Below are 20,857 nucleotides of genomic sequence, written 5' to 3'. Positions count from 1 at the left end.
TGTGCATCAGATGAGAAGGAATGAAGTAACCTCAAGACCTCAATCTCCAATCTCATAGCCAAACTGGTGACCCAGCCAGGCCTTGGCAATCTCTTGTTTCCAATACTGTTATTGTCCTTTCAAACACCAACTTTCTCCTACCTTTCTTTCAGTAGCCCAGAATTCAACAGCTAATGGCTTCTCAGAACCTACTGCCTTTCATTCCTTTGGACTTCAAGGCTTTTTTCCTAAATTTGCCCTGTTGGCTTTTTCCATTCCTACTCCCCCTGTATGTTCACTCTCCTCCTCCTCCACAAACTCTCTTTTAGGATGCGATGCAGCCCAGTGGTGTTTCCTACAACTACAAAACCCATAGCAAAGTCTCCAACAAAATAATAATAATGTTGGTATTTGTTAAGCGCTTACTATGTGCCGAGCACTGTTCTAAGCACTGGGGTAGATACAGGGTAATCAGGTTGTCCCACGTGAGGCTCACAGTCTTAATCCCCATTTTACAGATGAGGTAACTGGGGCACCGAGAAGTTGTGACTTGTCCAAAATCACACAGCTGACAGGTGGTGCAGCCAGAATTAGAACCCATGACCTCTGACTCCTAAGCCCATGCTCTTTCCACTAATGTTGGTATTTATTAAGCACTTACTATGCACAGAGCACTGTTCTAAGCACTGGGGTAGATACAGGGTAATCAGGTTGTCCCACATGAGGCTCACAGTCTTAAACCCCATTTTACAGATGAAGTAACTGAGGCAGAGAGAAGTTAAGTGACTTGCCCACAGTCACACAGCTGACACGTGGCAGAGCGAGGATTCGAACCCATGACCTCTGACTCCCAACAAAAGAGGGAAGAGTCATCAGAGTGATAAACCCCAAGAGGTTTCTGCAGTACCTACACGATCCATATATGAAGCGGGTTCCCAGAAGGAAATTCCTTGTTCCCCGATTAGAGCTGCCCCTTTAATAGGAAACATACTCTTTTATATAAACTTCAGGCACAGTGATAGGCAACCCTCACTACCAGGTCAGGGTTTTCACCTGCTTCACTTCTAACAGTCCAGACAATTATAGTAGCGTGTGGACAGAGAAGCAGCATGGCTCACTGGAAAGAGCCCGGGCTTGGGAGTCAGAAGTTGTGGGTTCTAATCCCACCTCTGCCACTTGCCAGCTGTGTGACTTTGGGCAAGTCACTTAACTTCTCTGTGCCTCAGTTACCTCATCTGTAAAATGGAGATTAAAACTGTGAGCCACATGTGGGACAACATGATCACCTTGTATCACCCAGCAATTAGAACAGTGCTTTACACATAGTAAACCCTTAACAAATACCAACATTTACTTTAGAAAAGCAGCGTGGTTCAGTGGAAAGAGCCCGGGCTAGGGAGTCAGACATTATGGGTTCAAATCCCAGCTCTGCTGCTTGTCAACTGGGTGACTTTGGGCAAGTCACTTCACTTCTCTGTGCCTCAGTTACCTCACCTGCAAAATAGGGATGAAGACTGTGAGCCCCACGTGGGCCAACCCGATCGCCTTGTACCCCCCCGGCCCTTAACAAATACCACCATTTATTTTAGAGAAGCAGCGTGGCTCAGTGGAAAGAGCCCAGACTAGGGAGTCAGAGGTCGTGGGTTCAAATCCCGGCCCCGCCGCTTGTCAGCTGGGTACTTTGGGCTAGTCACTTCACTGGGCCTCAGTCACCTCATCAGTAAAATGGAGATGAAGATTGTGCGCCCCACGTGGGACAACCTGATGACCTCGTATCCGGCCCTTAGAACAGTTCTTTGCACATAGTAAGCGCTTAACCGATGCCCACATTATTATTTCCCTCCTTTCATTCAAGAGTATTTATTGAGCGCTTACTATGTGCAGAGCACTGGACCAAGCGCTTGGAGTGCACAAGTCGGCCACAGATAGAGACAGTCCCTGCCGTTTGACGGGCTTACGGTCTAATCGAGGTTCCTACTCCTCCCTTTCGCTCTCCTCATTTAATTCCAAGGTCCCAATCCCCTCTCTCCCAACGGCTTCTCCCTTCCCTCCCCAAGATCAATCCAACGCCAACCAAAGCTCAATCCCTCGTTGTCGCGGGCCCACGCTGGGCAGGTCCAGGCCCCCTCGCCTTCCCCCATCTCTTCCGACAAAGAAGAAAGAGGCCGTTACCCTCCTCCTCTTCCACGTCGGGGCACCGTCTTTGCTCCTGGGCCACAACAAACGGCTTGGACTCCTCCCCCGGGGCGGATTTTGGGGTTAGGCCTTGGCCCTGCGGCGCCCGCCCCGCTCTCGGCGTCTCATGGCCGTTGCCTTAGCAACAGCCGGGGAGCCTCCCGCCACGTGCTCCTCCCCCCTCCCCCCAGCGTGCGCGTTCACCCGACGCAGCCGCCGAGCGCGCCCCCGCCGGGCGTCACGGGGGCGCGAGTCGCGGGCAAGCGCACGGGGGAAGGGGGAAGAAGCACGTGGGCGACCGGGCCTGCGACGGTGGGTGCGAGCCCGGCATGGGGCAGGGATGGGCCCTCTCTGCTGCCCAACTGTCCATTCCAAGCGCTTAGTCCAGTGCTCTGCACACAGTCATTCAATAGTATTTATTGAGCGCCGACTATGTGCAGAGAAGCAGCGTGGCGCAGTGGAAAGAGCCCGGGCTTGGGTGTCAGAGGTCATGGCTCCCGCCTCTGCCACTTGTCAGCTGTGTGACTGTGGGCAAGTCATTTCACTTCTCTGTGCCTCAGTTACCTTAATGGGGATTAACTGTGAGCCTCACATGGGACAACCTGATTACCCTGTATCTGCCTCAGCGCTTAGAACGGTGCTCTGCACATAGTAAGCGCTTAACAGATACCAACATTATTATTACTAAGCGCTTGGAATGTACAAATCGGCAACAGATAGAGACAGTCCCTGCCCATTGATGGGCTTACAGCCTAATCAGTGCTCAATAAATACTATTGAATGAATGAATGGGTAGTGATTAAGCAGGTGGTGGGCATTCACCTTGTAGGGGGCTAAAGGCTTCTTCCCTTCATTTAACTGAATGATGAAGGGTCTTTGTGGACCCCCTCCTCTGGCTTGAGAACCAGCACTCCGGTTGAGGGGCAGAGGTCCTCGGGGAAAAAAAATACACAAAACTCCTCCGAAGCAGCCCAAGTGTGAGTATATATTACGTATAAAGTAGGGGTATTGGGGGCGTCAAAAGACAAGGGGAGGATCATTTTATATCTGTCTATATATAGATCATTATGTATGTATCTATATAGATATATAATAATATTGATATTTGTTAAGCTCTTACTATGGGCACTGTGCCAAGCACTGGGATAGGTACAGGGTAATCAGGATTTCCCACGTGAGACTCACAGTTAATCCCCATTTTACAGATGAGGTCACTGAGGCACAGAGAAGGTAAGTGACTTGCCCACAGTCACATAGCTGACAAGTGGCGGAGCTGGGATTTGAACCCATGACCTCTGACTCCCAAGCCCGGGCTCTTTCCACTGAGCCACGCTGCTTTTCTAATAAGGGCATTTCTAATAATGGCATTCTCAGATAATGGCATTTGTTAAGCGCTTACTATGTACCAGCCCTGGGGTAGATACAAGGTCAGGTTGTCGCACGTGGGGCTCATGGTCTTAATCGCCATTTTACAAATGAGGTAACTGAGGCACAGAGAAGTGACTTGTCCAAGGTCATGCAGCTGATGAGTGGTGGAGCCTGAATTTGAACCCCTGACCTCTGACTCCCTTTGCACTTTGCCACATTCTCCCGTTGTTCCATCTGCTTATGTAGATAGGTACATATAATCCTCCCCTTGTCCTCTGCTCCCCCAGCGTACACACCCAGTTTATTACAGCATCTATTATGTGGATTGAATGGTAAAGGAATATTATATTTGGGCTGACACTGAAAAAATGCCTCGAATAACCCAGGTACAGCTATTTGTGAGCGAAAAGCCAACTAAAACCCACTCCCAAACATGGAGTTTCCACATTTGCAAGGAGGAAGAATGGCAGAAGCTCTTTAGTTTCTCACCTGCTGTAATGAAACATGCGTCACTTAAAGGAAGATTTAAGGCTGGAGATATTTCTTTCAAGTCAGCATGGAAAGATAGAAGCCTAAGAGGTCGGAGTTGATCCGTGGTTTCCCTGTAAGATTGCTCGCTCAATGGGGTTTGCTGGGGAGTCCAGTCAATTCCAAGGTGCTCCGAAGGGGTTTCAGGGTCTTGGCCTCCTGACCCCATACCTGATATCTGGGAATTTCCCCGAGATCTTCCCCCGAGAGTGGGGGACTGGGAAAGCCCAAAATGATGTGTGTGTCAGTTTCTGTTGACTACCATCCTTTGTTGAGCATCTGCTGTGTGATTTTCATTTCCCCATTCACAGAAGTATCAAAGCTCTATTTTAAAGCCTTTCTCTAGAAGAAAGACTCTATTTGTTCTGAGCCTACTCCCTACCATGATTGAATTCTTCCAAGAAAACCCTTCCCTTCAGAATGTGTAGTTAATATCCTCTTTCCATCATTTACTGAGCACCTCCTGTGTACAGAGCACGGTAATCAAATTTGGAAATAGAATCGTAATCATTTAGAGCGTGTGCTTCTTCGGAGCATGAACTGGGTCTCCCCTGTAGTTAACAGGAGGTACTAAGTAAATACCATTGAAGATGATCAAAGTAAAAGAGCAGTCTCTGCCTCAAATAATTTACAAATGTAATAACTTGACTATTATCCCCACACCTTCTGTTTACCACCTCACAATCAAAGTCATCTTCGGCTTCCAATTCCCCCATCAAAGTATTTTAGAATCCAAGACCCTATGTCTTTCGTGCCTACCAACTCCATTGTATTGTAGTCTCCCAAGCGTTTAGTATGCTGCTTTGCACAAAGTAAGCACTAAATAAATACCAGCGAATGATTGGGAACAGGGCTACAGTAGTGTAATAATAATAATAATGGTATTTAAGTGCTTTTTATGAGTCAGGCACAGTTCTAAACTCTGGAGTTAGACGATAATCCGGTTGGACACAGTCCCTTTCCCATTTAGGGCTCACGGTCTCAATCTCCATTTTACAGATGAGGTAACTGGGGTACGGAAAAGTTAAGTGGCTTATCCACGGTCTCACAGCAGCAAGTGGTGGAGCCTGGATTAGAACCCAGGTCCTCTGTCTCCCAGGGTCATGTACTGTCTGCTGCTTCTCTGTACTAGGAGAAAGAAGAGTGGATTCATTAGGCTTTGCTTTTTAGTTACCCTTCTCTTCTGTGACCTTTTTAATATAAGGACGTCACTTTCCAAGGATTTCAGGAATTTATGAGAAAAGAACAAAACTGAAAGCACCCTTCCTATTCTAGTGTAAACTAACATATAGTGACAAATTGGTTGGAGAGATTTGTTGAATTATTTGAAGTGCCCTGGCTTCCGATACGATTATCGCCGAACGTGATGATCATAATCATTTATCTCATGAAGTGTCACACTGCTTACCTTGCCCCAAACAAATTATACTTTCACTGTGCTTGATTGGGTGAGAGGAGTTCAGTATGACATTTATGACTCTTTTGCCCATATCCAGAGTGTTGGCAGGTAGGTAAAAGAATTTCAGGTGCCAGATTATACCAAAATGACCTGGCAAATTCAGACCTGTCCCTAGCCACTAAAGTCTACAACAGCTGCAACTGTTGGATTTTGCAGGGAACAGAACAGTGCTCTTCCTTGACTCGCAGCACCCCACATCTGGATATGCATTTTCAGGTGAGTGTTTTCACACTTTCTCTTCGCTTTTTTTCCCTTCCTTTCCATTGACTTGGCTTTTGACCCCCTCACTTTGCTTCTTTCCGACCATTCAACTGCTGATTAACTTCCCTTTTCATGACCTCCCTTATTATTTGTTGAGGCATAATTTGTACCTCATAGAGTCAAAATTTACTTCCCGCATAACCAAATCGAAATTCTTTCAGTGCCTTTATTGCCATGCCATTGCTCCTTTCATATTTACTTGAGCAGTTATGAAACCACCTAATTAATATTTCTGAATCTTAGAAAATACATATGAGGCTTTGTTCTATTTCTTACTTTTACATATGGAAAATTGAAGTAAATAAATTGGGTCTCAGAGGCACTTTATACAAATTGACGTATACAGAAATAATCAATGATATTTATTGAGCACTGATCCAAAATGTTTAAAGATATTCTGGGTTTAGAGAATGGGAATTAATAGTGTCTTCAACTTCTTAGATCTAGACCTTGCCTGAGCGAAACTGATGATGGTGTATGTAATTTAATTCAATTTTCTTCCATCCAGCCCTTCATAAATACTTCGACAAGTGGAATAAATTTTGTGCGTCTATGTTGTTTGCAGAGTCCGGTTTATCCAGCAATAGATGTTTTAAAATTCTTTTCTATTTTGGTGGCGAGATGTATGATAGGAAGCATATTTCTTTTAAGCACCTGTAGGAGTTATACTTGCCAGAAGCAAAAGCTTACTACTGCTTAACAGATTTGTAGTTGGAAAATTGGTTTATAATGAACCTCAGCCAAACAGGAAATACAAAAAGGAAATAACCATATTAGAAAAATGAATGTAAGTACATTTCAAAGAAACAAAAGGGAAAACCTGAAGTAACCACTAAATACTTTATTCATTTAAGCCCATCAGAAGATAGCCAGAAAAAACTTGAACATGCCACCATAAAAGCACACAAAGTACTCTGCAAGGTAGTTGCTAGAATACACAATATTTAATCAATCTAAAGTATAATCATTATGAAAAAACAATTCTGAGCTTCCCCGTAAATACCGAAGCTATGACCTTTTGGAAACCTCTGACTTCTCTTGGATTTTATTATGAACAAAAAATTCTTACTTTGAAAAACAGCATTTTTTACAAGGAGATGTTGACTACAAATGCAACGTCATTAGTTAAATATTGCCAAATGAATGGGCTCAATATTTTCTTTATATACATATAGATCTTTCAACAGGCAGGCAAATTTTGGGGGGTGTTAAAGGGTCATATCTGTCATTTTTTAAAATCATCTTTTTTCTCCTGCTTTGTCATAATCTAGAAAGTTGCTAAAATAAAGTTCTGAATCCCATTTCATATTTAATCGTATCCTAAGTTGTTCTCTGAGATGTTATGTGGTAAGTCTTTTTGATAGGTTACGACTATCCATTGATTTTAAATCCTATTATAATTACTGTCACTGTCTCTTTATTACCTTTTAAATAAATTACAAAGAGATTGAATTTGAGTATATTTAAGCACTAATGCGTGACAGGTGTGTGCATTTTGTAGGATATCATTGTGCTTTGTATACTCTGCAGTGCATGCTGAATATTTCCAGCTGCCCAAGTCGTGACAACATCCTATTGTGAATCCTTTATTACTCTTAAAAATGGTTTTCTTTAAAAAGCGAAGTGAGCTCTTGAGCCAAATATAGTTCTCAAGCACTTTGATTAAGATTACACTTCTGTCAGAAGTTGTAAAAGGAAGCTGCACAGAAGGGGGAATGAGAGAAGATAAAACGGTTTGCCTTGGTTTCTAAATGTGTTTTGAGGTATTCAAGGCACTTCAGTAGCTTCTCTAGCATTTTTCATTTATTTATTTTTTTAATCATTTTTGTGCAGTGTGACTACATCCATGCCATTTCCAAGATCAAGTGCTGTTTATACAAGAACGATAAGCTCCATCATCATTTTTATTCTTGGTAAGCTGTAAAAATATCATTAGGAATTAAAATTTTGTTTCAGATATAGTTCAGAATTTGCACAGGAAGAAATTCTCTTTATCGAAGTTCTCTATTTCTGGGCTTGAACTAGTAAAGATTGTTTGCTTTAAATATGGAAGTCTTCTTCCGTAAAAGACCTTTAATGACTAGAGTGGTGCATATGGCCAACTAGATGAAATAATATTTTCAGTAGGCATAGAAAATACAGTGAACAAGAAATTAGGGTTCCTGTTGCAAGCTTCTAGACAGTAACATGACCCTTTAATTGGCGTTGCTTATTAAGTGGCACCTTCTAGTAAAACTCTAAACAGAAAATTCCATGGGTAGCTACAGTTACTTTGAGCAGATTAACAAAATTAACGTGTACTCTGTTTAAGAGGCAGCCAAGTGGTAGTGATCCCTGATTTTAATTCTGCGCAGTGGTGTGATTTTTTCCTCTTTAATTTTCTCTGTTAATTGTATGTTACAAAATTGCTGAACCTAAGACTTTGTCTAAGATGGAAAAGTTGTATCCCACACAGAAAATATGATGGAGCAGTCACACTATGATAATTCTTGAAAGCAAGAAGAGTGGATAGTCACCTAAAAATATAGATGGTTTTGTGGAGTTCTAAGACCGTTAGAGTCAAGTGTAATAAATTAAAAATTAAAGCAGAGGCAGCGAATTGCTACTTCGTTCACATATGACATGTACATGGGTATTTAGCATGAAAGCAATTTGCATAGTATTTTGCAGTTTTAATCGGCTTCCCATTCATCATTCCGAGACCGAGAGGAGAATCGAATGCCAGAACTGGGAGAAAAACAGAAACCAAAAGCTTTAGTCTTCAGGCAAGGGTTTAACAGTTAATTGTAGTATGTCATGGTTAGGTAATGTGTCTACCAAGTCTGTGGTATTGTACTCTCCCAAGCACTAAGTAAATACCACTGATTGACTGATGCTAGCATATGGATTTCAGTCACATTTTTCCTTTTATTTTCCAAATAATGCATTTTAATGAATTAAAATAGCTATACAGTATAATTCAAAATATTATGAAAAAGTGGCAGTTTGATTAAACTGTCTGGGTGGAATAAATCAGCTCTCAATATATTCATTTATGCAATTGTATTTATTGAGCACTAACTGTGTGCAGAGCATTGTACTGAGGACTTGGGAAAGTACAATACAACAATATAGATATAGAGAGCATTTCTATAGTATTTCTATAGCATTTGATGCTATTTGATGCTACTGATGCCTGGCTACTTGTTTTGTTTTGTTATCTCTCTCCCCCTTCTAGACTGTGAGCCCGTTGTTGGGTAGGGATTGTACTTTCCAAGCACTTAGTAGTGCTCTGCACACAGTAAGAGCTCAGTAAATATGATTGAATGAATGAATGAATGAATGAATTTCCAGGGCAACTTCTGGAATTCTATCGGTTTGCCAAATACAGAGATAGATTTGGCAAAGTTGTAGAATTTAGGAATCAATTTATGATTTATTAAGGGAAAATTATGTTACATTAATATTCTGGAGTGCTTTGAAGGGGTCAGTAAGGATTCAGATATGGGGAAACCGGTGAAAATAATACATTTTATTTTTTAAAAGATTTTTCCAGTATTCCATAATAAAGCGTTTTAGTAAAAGAATTTTTATGTCGAGAAAGGGTTGTGAAATGGTTAAAAAACTGACCAAGAGATAAGAACCAAAATGTAAGGATGAACTTGTCAACGTGAAGAATAAATAGTAGGATTTCTTCGGGGTGCATGCAAGGACCAAGTTATTTAATATTTCAGATCTGATCTGTAGCAGGAAGAGCAGAGAGGAATATCTAAACCTGCAGATGATGCAAAAGTCTTCCAGTTAGTGAAATGCCATGCTAATGGAGGAACCACCCATAAAACAGAGTGAGCGTGCAGAAAGTCATCCAATGGATTTCAGTGAGAGGAAGTGTAAGATAATGTCTATGGAGGAAAGTAATTCAAATTACAACTACCCGTCACAATTCAGAAAAAAAAAAAAAATCTTGGAATCATCAGTTCTTCCTTTAAATAATTGATTCAACATGCAGCAGCAGCTAAGAATGCCAACCAAGTACAGGGCATAAGCACCATTAGAAGCAACAAAAAGAATAATATTTTTGCCACTATAAAACTGTGTAATTCAACACCTGGAACACTGTGGGAAATTTCAGCCTCTTCAGCTAAGAAAAAACATAGGAGAGTTAGAAAAAGTTCAGAAAAGTAGGGTCAGAATGATTAAGGGGATGGAAAATTTCCATAGAAGAGTAATTTTTGAAAATATTGGGATCCTATTCTGGAATAGGCAACTCTGAGAGGGGTCATGATTGACATTTTTCAAACTGTGAAGGTTGTAGGTAGGATGGGTACACAATTCTTATTCACTGTATTGTACAATGTCCAAGACTGAGTATCACCCACTGAAGCTTGAAGATGGTAGAAAACTCAGGGAAGGTTTAGATTCCTGGACATTAGTTTCATGGCGGAAGAAAATTAGAGATAGTAGATGTATATAATGTTGGTATTTGTTAAGCGCTTACTATGTGCCGAGCACTGTTCTAAGCGCTGGGGTAGATACAGGGTCATCAGATTGTCCCACGTGAGGCTCTCAGTTAATCCCCATTTTACAGATGAGGGAACCGAGGCACAGAGAAGTTAAGTGACTTGCCCACAGTCACACAACTGACAAGTGGCAGAGCCGGGATTCAAACTCATGACCTCTGACTCCCAAGCCTGTGCTCTTTCCACTGACCCACGCTGCTTCTCTGTATATCCCTAAAGCAGATGTTGAATGTTAAGGAGAAAAATTATCACACTGTCTCCTCCAATGTTTATGACAGGATACTGATTTAGATGGGCCACTGGAATGACTTAGTATGACATTTCTTCTTATTATTGGGTTTTTTTACAATGTTTTTAAGGTTTTTGTTTGTTTTGCAGCTTCAATCAGTCAGTCATATTTATTGAGCACTTGTGTGCAGAGCAGTGTGCTAAGCACTTGGGAAAGTAAAATATAACATTTACTATATTCTATTTATGCGTTACTAAATTTGGATGGGATTGTTTAAACTTTTCAGAAGGATCTTCTCATTTGGATAATGTCTTTTTTGGATCTAGAGATATTCCTGACTTTTTTCTTTCTGAAAGTGGAATTAACTGATGAAAATTTGTAGATGGTATTTCAGAAAAAAGTTAAAATATCCTTTTGCATAAGTGTGTAATTAAGACAATAGTCATTGAATTAATTCAGTATCTAACATCAATGTAGATTTTTTTCCTTATTATTGAAAAACTCTTCATTCTTTGAGAATGAAGTATAGGTCTATCATTTCAGACTTCAGAATTAGCACCGAAAACATGGGATTCTTTACCTGGGTTGATGAAAGTAATTCCTTGTTTGCTGTGTCAAATAAAGCATGCTATTTGTCACATTGTGGTTTGTGTATCTTTTTAGAAGCTTTCAACTTTGATCTGAGTCAGGGTACACTCAGCACAGATGACAGAAGTTAAAAAAAAAATCAGTGATGCGCATTGTCACTCACAGAAACTCTTTAAGTCAACAAATACGGAGACTTAAGAGTTGAAAATCATATTACTTTGGAAGAGGCTTGTACATTCTTGCGAGAAAATGCAGACCTTTGCCTTTCTTATTCCAGACAAAGGTGTGGAACAATTTATTAGTTAAAGATTGCGTTCAGTATGTGCAATCAAAGAGTGCCTCTTCAAGTCCAGATTCTGGCCCTTGCTTGTATTTTTAGGTAAACAATTGTTTTAAAAGACATTGCAGACTAGGGCTCAGTAGCACATAAAAGCTGCTTTCTTTAAACTGTCATCAGAGTGGATTTCAGAATGTGCTTTTAATACTTCCAGGGCTGATATTTGCCTTTTTTTAATAAATGCTATTTGGAATAGCTTTTTATTTAACTTTCACCTCTACATGCCTTTCACCTGATTTGTGGTCGCAGTAGGGAAACTCACCCTATGAGACTAGACAAAAATTCAGAACAATGTTTTGCAATAGGCCGTTTTATGTCAAGACTTTAATAAAGCTTTTGTTCAAATTCAATAAAAATGGAATTTAAACAAGGCAAAATGTTAATTTAAGATCCCTTGATTGCAGATCCTTTTTTATTGCTCTTGAACTGATTGGGCTGTGATATAAATTGTTTGCATCTCATGCTTTTGTTCTTCAGGTACCTTTCTGGCTTTGACAACAATCGAATGGCTCCGATCAGGGAAAAGGTGAGTTGTTTTGGAGGCGGAATCTTGGTACGTAGTCATATCTTGATTGTTCTGGAATATGTGACTAGAGTGAAAAACAGGTCATTCTGTCCTTAGAATTAATAATTACCCAATATTTACAGTTTTGTTTGAGTGTTTGAATTGATAATTATCCAATATTGACAGTTTTGTTTGAGTGTTTGTTAAATTAGGTACCAGAGAAAAGCAGGCTTCCCCTTGTGTTTATTATGAATCTGTTGTTAAAATGGGTTTATAGTTTCTGACCAAACATTTATTGTGGAGGAGGAAATATTGATGTGGAGTGACACCACTCCCAGAAAATCATTGCCTTGAAATGCAAGTCATATTTTTCTCTTGCTTTTTTGTAATTATAATATAATATTTAGATACACCCATGTACGTATTTGCAACTCTTGTAACTCCCCCGATTAGACTGTAAGCCCGTCAAACGGCAGGGACTGTCTCTATCTGTTGCCGACTTGTTCATTCCAAGCGCTTAGTACAGTGCTCTCCACATAGTAAGCGCTCAATAAATACTATTGAATGAATGAGTGTACATGTAAGTGGGGGAGAGACACAGGAAGGATAGAGAGAAAGAATGAGTGTGACTTTTCATTGTCTTTGATGTTCAGAGAATTCCTTAATGGGATTTTATCCAGGCATGCAAATAAGACCAACATGATTGATATGTGAATGACTATCCCTTCCATACTAGGGACCCAAGTATGAACTCCCGACCTAGGACAGACCAATAGATCCAGGCAACCCAGTGTTCTGCCTCTGCCAGTGGTTTCAGAAATTCTCAGGAAACAGTGTGATGGCTGCCCTCTTTTTTTAATTATTCAGTGGAATTTATTGAGCACTGCCTATGTGCAGAGAACTGTATTAAACACTTTGGAGAGTACAACAGAGGTGGTAGACAAGTTCCCTACCCAAAAAGAGATTACAGGATAGCTTTGGAGACAGACATTATTATAAATAAATTACAGATATGTACATAAGAGCTGTGGGGCTGAGAGTGATTGGAGTTGTACCTTCTCATATGCTTATGCTTTTCTTCTCCGTTTCTAATTGCCATAGGTCACATTGTTATTTCTACCAGCACTTTCTTCCAGTCATCCTCGACTGTGCTTTATTCTATATTTAAAATATTTCTTATGCCCTTCGTTTTTACTGTCATTTTTCTCCCACTTGCCAGATGAGGTCCATCCATTGGCGAAGTCTTGCTGCAGGATGTGGAGTTTTAGAAGGGCTACTATTCTATTTCATTATCTTTTTCTATTGTTTTATTCATTCATTTAGTCAATCGTATTTATTGAGTGCTTACTATGTGCAGAGCACTGTAATAAGTGCTTGGAATGTACAATTTGGCAACGGATAGAGACAATCCCTGCCCAATAATGGGCTCATAGTATAAACGGGGAATAAGACAGCAATACAAATCAGAACAAAACAAAACAAGTAGTCTGGCATAAATATCATAAAGATAAATAGAATCATAGATAAATACACATTATTAACAAAATAAATAGAGTAATGAATAATATGTACAGATATGCACAGTGCTGTGGGGAGGGGAAGGGGGAAGAGCAGAGGGTGGGAGGAGGGGGAATGGGAGGGGAGGAGGAGCAGAGGGAAAGGGGGCTCAGTCTGGGCAGGCCTCTTGGAGGAGGTGAGCTCTCAGTAGGGCTTTGCAGAGGGGAAGAGAGTTTGGTGGATGTGAGGAGAGAGGGCATTCCAGGACAGTGGTAGGACATGGGCCAGGGGTCGATGACCCGGCAGGCGCGAACAAGGGACCATGAGGAGGTGAGTGGCACAGGAGTGGAGTGTACGGGGTGGGAAGTAGGAGAGAAGGGAGGTGATGTAGGAGGGGGCAAAGTGATGGAGAGCTTTGAAGCCAAGAGTGAGGAGTTTTATGTAATGATATGTAAGTTTTACCCATATGCCATACACAAAGGTCAGAAACTGAGTAATCCAGGAACCTCATTAGTGAGAACCTTTCAGGAAACTGTTTTATCTGTTTATAAATTTAAGAAATACTACATGCTGGATTTTTTTTTTCCCTAGGATTAATTTGAAAGAAAAAGGGACTAAATGCACTCCGGGTGAGAGAAAGTGTATGTTAATGGGTAGAGAATTAGAAAATCTTGATGGTTTTTCTTCAACTCTTATAATTAGTACACTGTGCAATTTTGGGCATATTATGCAACCTCTTTGGGGCCAAATTTATTCATCTGCGAATTTGAGTTATTAATATTTACCACCCATCAACTTTCCATGGGGGTGTGTAGAATGATTTTGCTCTTTCAATTTTGCGGTTTCTGGATGGGCACATCAGTGTTCTTATCAAACCACATACTTGTCATATAGACAAGTCTCATAGTTTAGGCCTAATATTATTTGATATTAGAAAAATTATGAATACCTCTCTCAGTGCAGTTCTCTTCTCTATGAGAAAGGGTGGTTTTGTATTTAGTAAATATTCATTAAAGATGATTTTGCTCCTGATACAACATTATGCTCCTGGTACAACACTGCCATAGTAGTATATTCACAGTGTATATGCACGTCCTTGCATATGAAAGGTTCATTTAAGGCCCGACTAGCCTGCTTTCAGAAAGTCATATAAGACATCATCCATGATGATTTTATTGTGCTGTAATGTAGAGGATTTAAATCCACCCTCGTGTTGAAAGTATGAAGTTAATACTTTTGTAAACTTTTTCTGAACTGAGAGAAAAATCCAAACAATTGGTCATTTTTCATCATTCTATTTAATTGGGAATTTCTTTTCATGTCAGATTCTTTCCCTGTTTATCAGTGAAGGATGCTTTCGGGATTTTATGCTTGATCAAAATAGAACATGACACCCCTGAATCACAAAAGTTGCCCAAGCAGCTCAATATTCTGTGGAAACGATATTTGTAGGGGCAGTGTGGTGATTTATGTATAATTCAAACTAATTGAAGTTTCAGCGAGATCAAGTGTGCCTTTGGAATACAGAAGAACCATATGTTCAGTAAAACAATATTCCTATCTAATTAGAAGCAAAGGAGAAATGTACATTATAAAATTTTCAGAATCTTAACTGCCTCTCCTTCAGTGGGTTTTAATAATTTCAACCTGAAAAACTTGGAAGAAAACTGTTTTTATACCAAAGAGCTTTCTTATTTTGGCAAGTCATGTACTGATTTCTAGACTGTGAGTCCGTTTGTTGGGTAGAGATTGTCTCTATCTGTTGCTGAATTGTACTTTCCAAGTGCTTAGTACAGTGCTCTGCACACAGTAAGTGCTCAATAAATACGATTGAATGAATGAATGATTTGCTTTTAAAGAGCAGAAATTAGATAATTACATTTTGTCAGTATAGGTACACATAATGCTCAAGAGTGTTTTTGGAATTTTGAATCTTTCCTAGTTTTGAGGCCCCAAAAAGTTTCAATCTGAATTTGGTCAAACATTTCCAAAGCATTCTGTTATTATTACTGGGGTGAAAAAGCCCAATGTGTAGAAAAAGATACAGTCCCACGGTAGCACAGATGCTACAGCATCACTCATTAAATTTTCTCTTGGCAAAATTTAGCAACATTAAAAAGGAGGGCAGGTTAAGCATTTTTCAAGGATTTTGAAATACTCTTGACACAGAGCAAATTAAATAGTAATGTCCAGTGGCAGACAATGGAAGAATATATCAGGCCCATTTCAATAATTGTAACGCGTCTTCTTTAGCTATTCCCCTTCTCATCTTGTTCGGATCAGCTTATGCATATCACTCAATTTGTCACATTTAAGTCAGCCAAATTGATCTTAATATTTGACCTCAGGGCACTCAACTAACCACTTGTCTCCATCATAAACCACTTCTATCCATAAATACTTTTCAAGTATTTGACACCTACATCATCCAGTCAAGTAGCTGATCCCCTGAACTACTGTTATTTACCTTTCAGATTAAATGATAAATTTCCATAAAAGTTGAGCAAATTATGTTGAAAGCTTCCTGTGCTCAATTTATAAAATCATATTTTGGAAAAGACTTAAGAATTTAAGAATTTTTTTTATATATATCCAGATGGTTTTCTAACTTCTTTTATACCAACCAGTCTTTCTAGTAGATTTTTCTTGTAATGATTCCACTGCTGAAATGGAATATGTGCATTTCAACCTCTTTATTCCTGTTCATAATCGAACAATGGTATTTGAGCATTTACTCTGTGGAGGGCACTGTACTAAGCACATGGGAGAGTGCAGTAAAACAGAGTGGGTAGATACGTCCCATTCCCACAACAAGCTTACTTAATATAACCAGCTTACTTCCCACAACAAGCTTACTTAATATATTTAAGTCCATATTAAGACCACTGTCCATTTCCCATTCTTTGCTATTAAGTTGTTAAGCTTTTTTTTTTACTTTACCCTATCCTCCTACCGGCCTGACTGGATATATTCTTTGAAATCCTGGCAGGATTTTTGCACAGTCTAGAACTTCTTGGAGCAGTTGCCTGGTTAACCAGGTAGTTGAAATATTAGAGCTTAATTAGATGCTGTTCCAGGAAATTGTGAGAACCAAACAAGAAACTTTCAACTTGGCAGTCCTCAGTATGCCTTGCATGTTGAAGGTGAAATCATGTGATATTTCACATCCAAACCAAGCTCAGTGAAAATGATGCCAAGGATCTGGTTGCCATTCTCCCTTCTGTTGATGGAAATTGGGCAGTGTGAGAGGACAGGTAGGAAAAAGTATTTTCCAGTTCCTTCATTCCTCCTTCCCCCAACTCCAGCTTCTGCTCTCACTGGGATTTGGTTATGAGTCTTGATGATTCACAGTCGGGAATGGCAGTGGCCCAAGCAGCTTAAATTATTTTTGTCTGCTACTATGGAGGTATTTATCCCAAGAGCCCTAAAACTCTAGGAATATGGCAACAAGCAGTTATTTCTGCCTCTTTTGGATTTAAGTGAGGTCAGCCCCTCCCCCCGCAGAGAGCAACGGAAAAAAATGCCTCCTCCAGCTGCTCTAAGGTACTTGAGCTACTTACTTTGTTTTTGGTTCAGGACAGATGCAATCCTTTCTTTTTTGGCTTGTTCCGCTCAAAGTTGTCAGTAGGGAAATGGTCTGAGTGAGTTTATCAGGCCCTGGAGTATATTTAACTGTCAGGTGTTCTAATTTTTTAATCACCTGTTCTGGCATGATCATTATATCCCTAAGGAAAAAAGCAAGGCTGTGGTCTGTGCTTGTGATCGTGGCACACTGCCAGCAAAGAAGTTTCTGTATCTTTAGGCTTGACCTCATTTTAATGGGGCTGCAGAATTTTCTTTGGTAAGCCTCCCTAAGGTCAAGCAAGATCTCTCTCCTGAAGCTTTCTGATGTGGTAAAGACAGCAGGTGGTGATATGAAATGCATGTATTCCAGTAAATGGAAGACTTAAGCAAAATGTCAAGAAAGAAGCAGAAGTTGGGCAGGAAGAAAAAAATAAAGATTGAGAAATGGGACAAGGTTAAAACAAAGGAAATACCAGGCCTCCCACCCAACACTACATATTTATATAATTTTGAGGAGAGTTTGTTGCTGTCACAGTCATTATCAAAAGCCTCTCTTCGTGTGTTAGACTGGGCTAAGTCCTGTATAAAGTGAGGTGAACAAATGGTCCATGTTCTTTAGTAGTTTGTAATATGAACCGGTCAAAACAGATAATGGCATAAAGGCAGGTGAGCAACTCCTAAAGTAACACTATACGGTATGTACTTTGGTTATGTTTGTGATGCAGTTTGGCCTAGTGGAAAGAGCAAGGACCTGGGATTCAGAAGACCTGGGTTCCGTTCCTAGCTCCACCACTTGCCTGTTTTGTGACCTTGTTCAAGTCATTTAATTTCTCTGTGCCTCAGTTTCCTCGGCTGTAAAATGGGGATCCAGTATCTGTTCTCTTTCCTACTTAGAATGTTGGCCTCCTTTAGGACAGCACTGTCTACAACCAGATTAATTTGTATTTACTCCAGCAATTAGCAAAGTGCTTGGGACAGAGTAAGTACTTCACAAACGCTATTATTATTATCATCGTTATTATTATGAAGGAAACCCAAAGGTGGATGGAAAAGATAAGGAATCTACGTGGGTTTCTACATCGATAGTGGTGTTTGATGCTTTTGCCAACTGATACTAGATGGATTTGATCTTAGGTAGTTTGAACAAAATTCAGCCAATGAACATTAAAGCGCAAGTGTCTCCCGTGTTTCGTCCTCAGGATTGGTCTGGGGAATCGGCTATATTTTGACATCTGCTGACCTACTGCCAGCCTACCTCTTGTCTCAATACTATCCCTGTTGCATATCAGGGTGAAAGCAAAAGGTGGAGCAAGAGAGGAAAGTCCCAGGTGCGATCTGATATTCAGGCAGATATGCTGATGTTAGGGCTGCTGTGACAGGCACCGACACTTACCTATGTGGTACAATCCCATCAATATTAATTTGGCTCTTAAGATTATTTTTAAAGAATATGTCAAGGCCTTGTAGGCTTGGCCATTTTGTGCTTTTGAAAAGTAAATCTATTGAGTGGAATTGTGGGTGAAGGGCGAGCTCTAGAAGTTGAATGCCCAGAGGCAGGGGGTGGATCTCCAGGTCTATTCCAGTTAATTGGGGAAGGCTTTCAGGTGGGATTTCAGGAGCTCTTTGATAGTGGGAGGGAAAGATAGAATGTCCTATTAGTGCTGGATTTCCACACTCCAGTTGTGTCCAAAGTCATATTTTTCACTCTCAACTCCCCAGGCCAACCACAAAAGCCAAAGTCTTGAATATGACATCTTGTAAATGAACGCATGACCACTTTAAGCCCTCATTTAAAGTTACATTGACCTCCTCTTGTTTTCCATTTACTATTGGCATCTGAATCACATCTTTGCAGTTTACATTTTTTCTTGGATTTTATAAGTGAAGGGCATCTGAATACCTGACATATAAAGAACAAACACTTCGCTCCTTTGAAGCGTCAAATACACCTCAGCATCAGCCCTTTGTGCGTGAAGCACTTAGGGAGCACTTCAGTCACCAACTTGAAAAGATTAAGTAGGAACCTCTAGGACCCATTGCCTCAGTGGGCCTTGGTGTGAGTTGAAGGATACCTTCTTTCTCAGTCCCCTTCCCTCACACACTTCAGGTAGGTAGGGGTTTGTAATTGAGCTACTCCTCTTCTAGGAGTTGGTGAAATCAGGAAACTGATGCAAGGGCATTAGCACAATTATAGTTGTGTTCTTGTTCTTCTTTTCCACCTCCACTTGTTTAAAATCTCAAATGAAATTGACTCTGCTAGTCTAGTAAAAACTTGTGTAGGTTGCATCTGTTTAAAAACAAATATTTTGTCCCCAACAGGCCCATCAATCTTAATATTCAAACATGGGCTTGTTTTTAGAGAGAAATATATGAGGGGTATAAAAGCCTTTAAACTGAGGAAACATAACTTGATTTAAGCTCAACTTTAGTGTAATTCTGGTGGGAGAAAATCCGTGGATGTTAACTGCAGCATCAATGCCAAAGAAAATTTATTTTACAAAGCTCTGTTTATTTAGGACTTAACCAGAACCAGCATTTGCCAAACATTTGCTCCATTTATTTTCTTTCACCAGTAGTTAGAAAAAGACTATTTGTGAGTCATGCCCGCTTGAGATGTTAAAATTTAAATTTGACCCCCAGTCTTCTTGGCCTAGCATTTTGTCTCAAATAATGGGGAGTATTGGATCCACCAGAGGAGCTTTGCAAATTCGGGCTGGTCCATTTACCAAGAATAAGAAATGATTGATATCATTTGAGTAGGAAAACATGTTAATTTATTTTGCCACTCCTGGTAACCCCCAGTGGAGCAGGGAAGGGAGGAATGGATTAGAGGGGAAAGACAGCAAAGTAAGCTTTAATGGTCCTGCCAAGCATCCTTTCTCACTCTGTCTCACCCAAAACAAAGGGATCCTGCTAAATGTACACTTAGTAGGCATACTTCTTAAAGTTTATAGACTTCTGCAGTTATGACCACAATAAACCAAATGGATTTGGCCTAAGCATTTTAACAATAGTTGAAAATAAGTGGGGTGCCTGGGGAAATGATCCCTGCAATCCCCTATCTGCTCCCTTGCCCCTCATTCCAGCTGTTGGGGGAAGATTCCTCATCTTGTACTCTAAAAACAGTTTTTCCTGAGAAGCTCTACCTTCAGCCAGATCAGAGACACCACACCACTACAAGCAGTCACCTTCAGAACAGTGGTACTATAGGATTTATGAAGTGTCCTTTCTTTCCTAAATTAGAAAAAAAGACAGTCATAAACCTCATTTCCTCCAAGTTATTATCAATTAAGAATACCTTAAGCCTTCCCTCTCAAACTAGGAGCACTCTTTAGCCATAGAAGTTGAGAGCAGATTATGCGTGACAATTGAAAATGGAACGTAGTCCCCAGCATTACAGATAATCTAACTTCATCACACAGCAGAACATTGCGCTTTCTGGTCAACGTGGAGCAAAAGAGGTCAACGTCATCACCAGAGAGGGTTACCTCTATAGACGAGGAGCAAAAGAAGGACCACGATAGGGCATTTTTAAGTCTAGGAGAAGTTCTCTGACTCTTCAGCTCTCTGACTTAGGGGCAGCATGTGAGGAGCCCACTAACTGAGCAATTCCCCTGCCTTTCAAATCACAACCGTTGACCACAACCGTTGGAGATGGGTGACAGGATGGTGGGCATCATTCAGGCCTCATCCTCATTACAGTAAAGCATAAATATGTAAAATGGCAATAAAAAATGGCCATTTACCAAAGCCCACCTTAACAGTGCAGCACTTCCCAATGGGACAACCAACCAGCATAAATAACTTGCTCTGCTGGAAAATTACGTTCCACTCATTCAGCAAGTATAGTTTTCATTCTACAGTAATG

At 40.5% G+C, this 20,857-nt stretch overlaps 1 protein-coding gene across 1 annotated transcript in view; it reads right to left on the bottom strand.

Annotated features, from left to right (window-relative positions):
• RNF32 (ring finger protein 32) overlaps positions 1–2,312 on the bottom strand; it is a 29,493-nt gene extending 27,181 nt beyond the window's left edge. Inside the window, exon 1 of the mRNA XM_007667855.3 lies at positions 2,152–2,312. The gene's annotated coding sequence lies outside the window, so the exon portion shown is untranslated. The remainder of the gene's footprint in view (positions 1–2,151) is intronic.
• Positions 2,313–20,857: the final 18,545 nt, after the last annotated feature.

This window comes from Ornithorhynchus anatinus, chromosome 13, assembly GCF_004115215.2.
Source record: "Ornithorhynchus anatinus isolate Pmale09 chromosome 13, mOrnAna1.pri.v4, whole genome shotgun sequence".
NCBI lineage: Eukaryota > Metazoa > Chordata > Mammalia > Monotremata > Ornithorhynchidae > Ornithorhynchus > Ornithorhynchus anatinus.
Note: the sequence above shows the minus strand (reverse complement) of the source record. Positions and strands in the feature narration are given on the sequence as shown.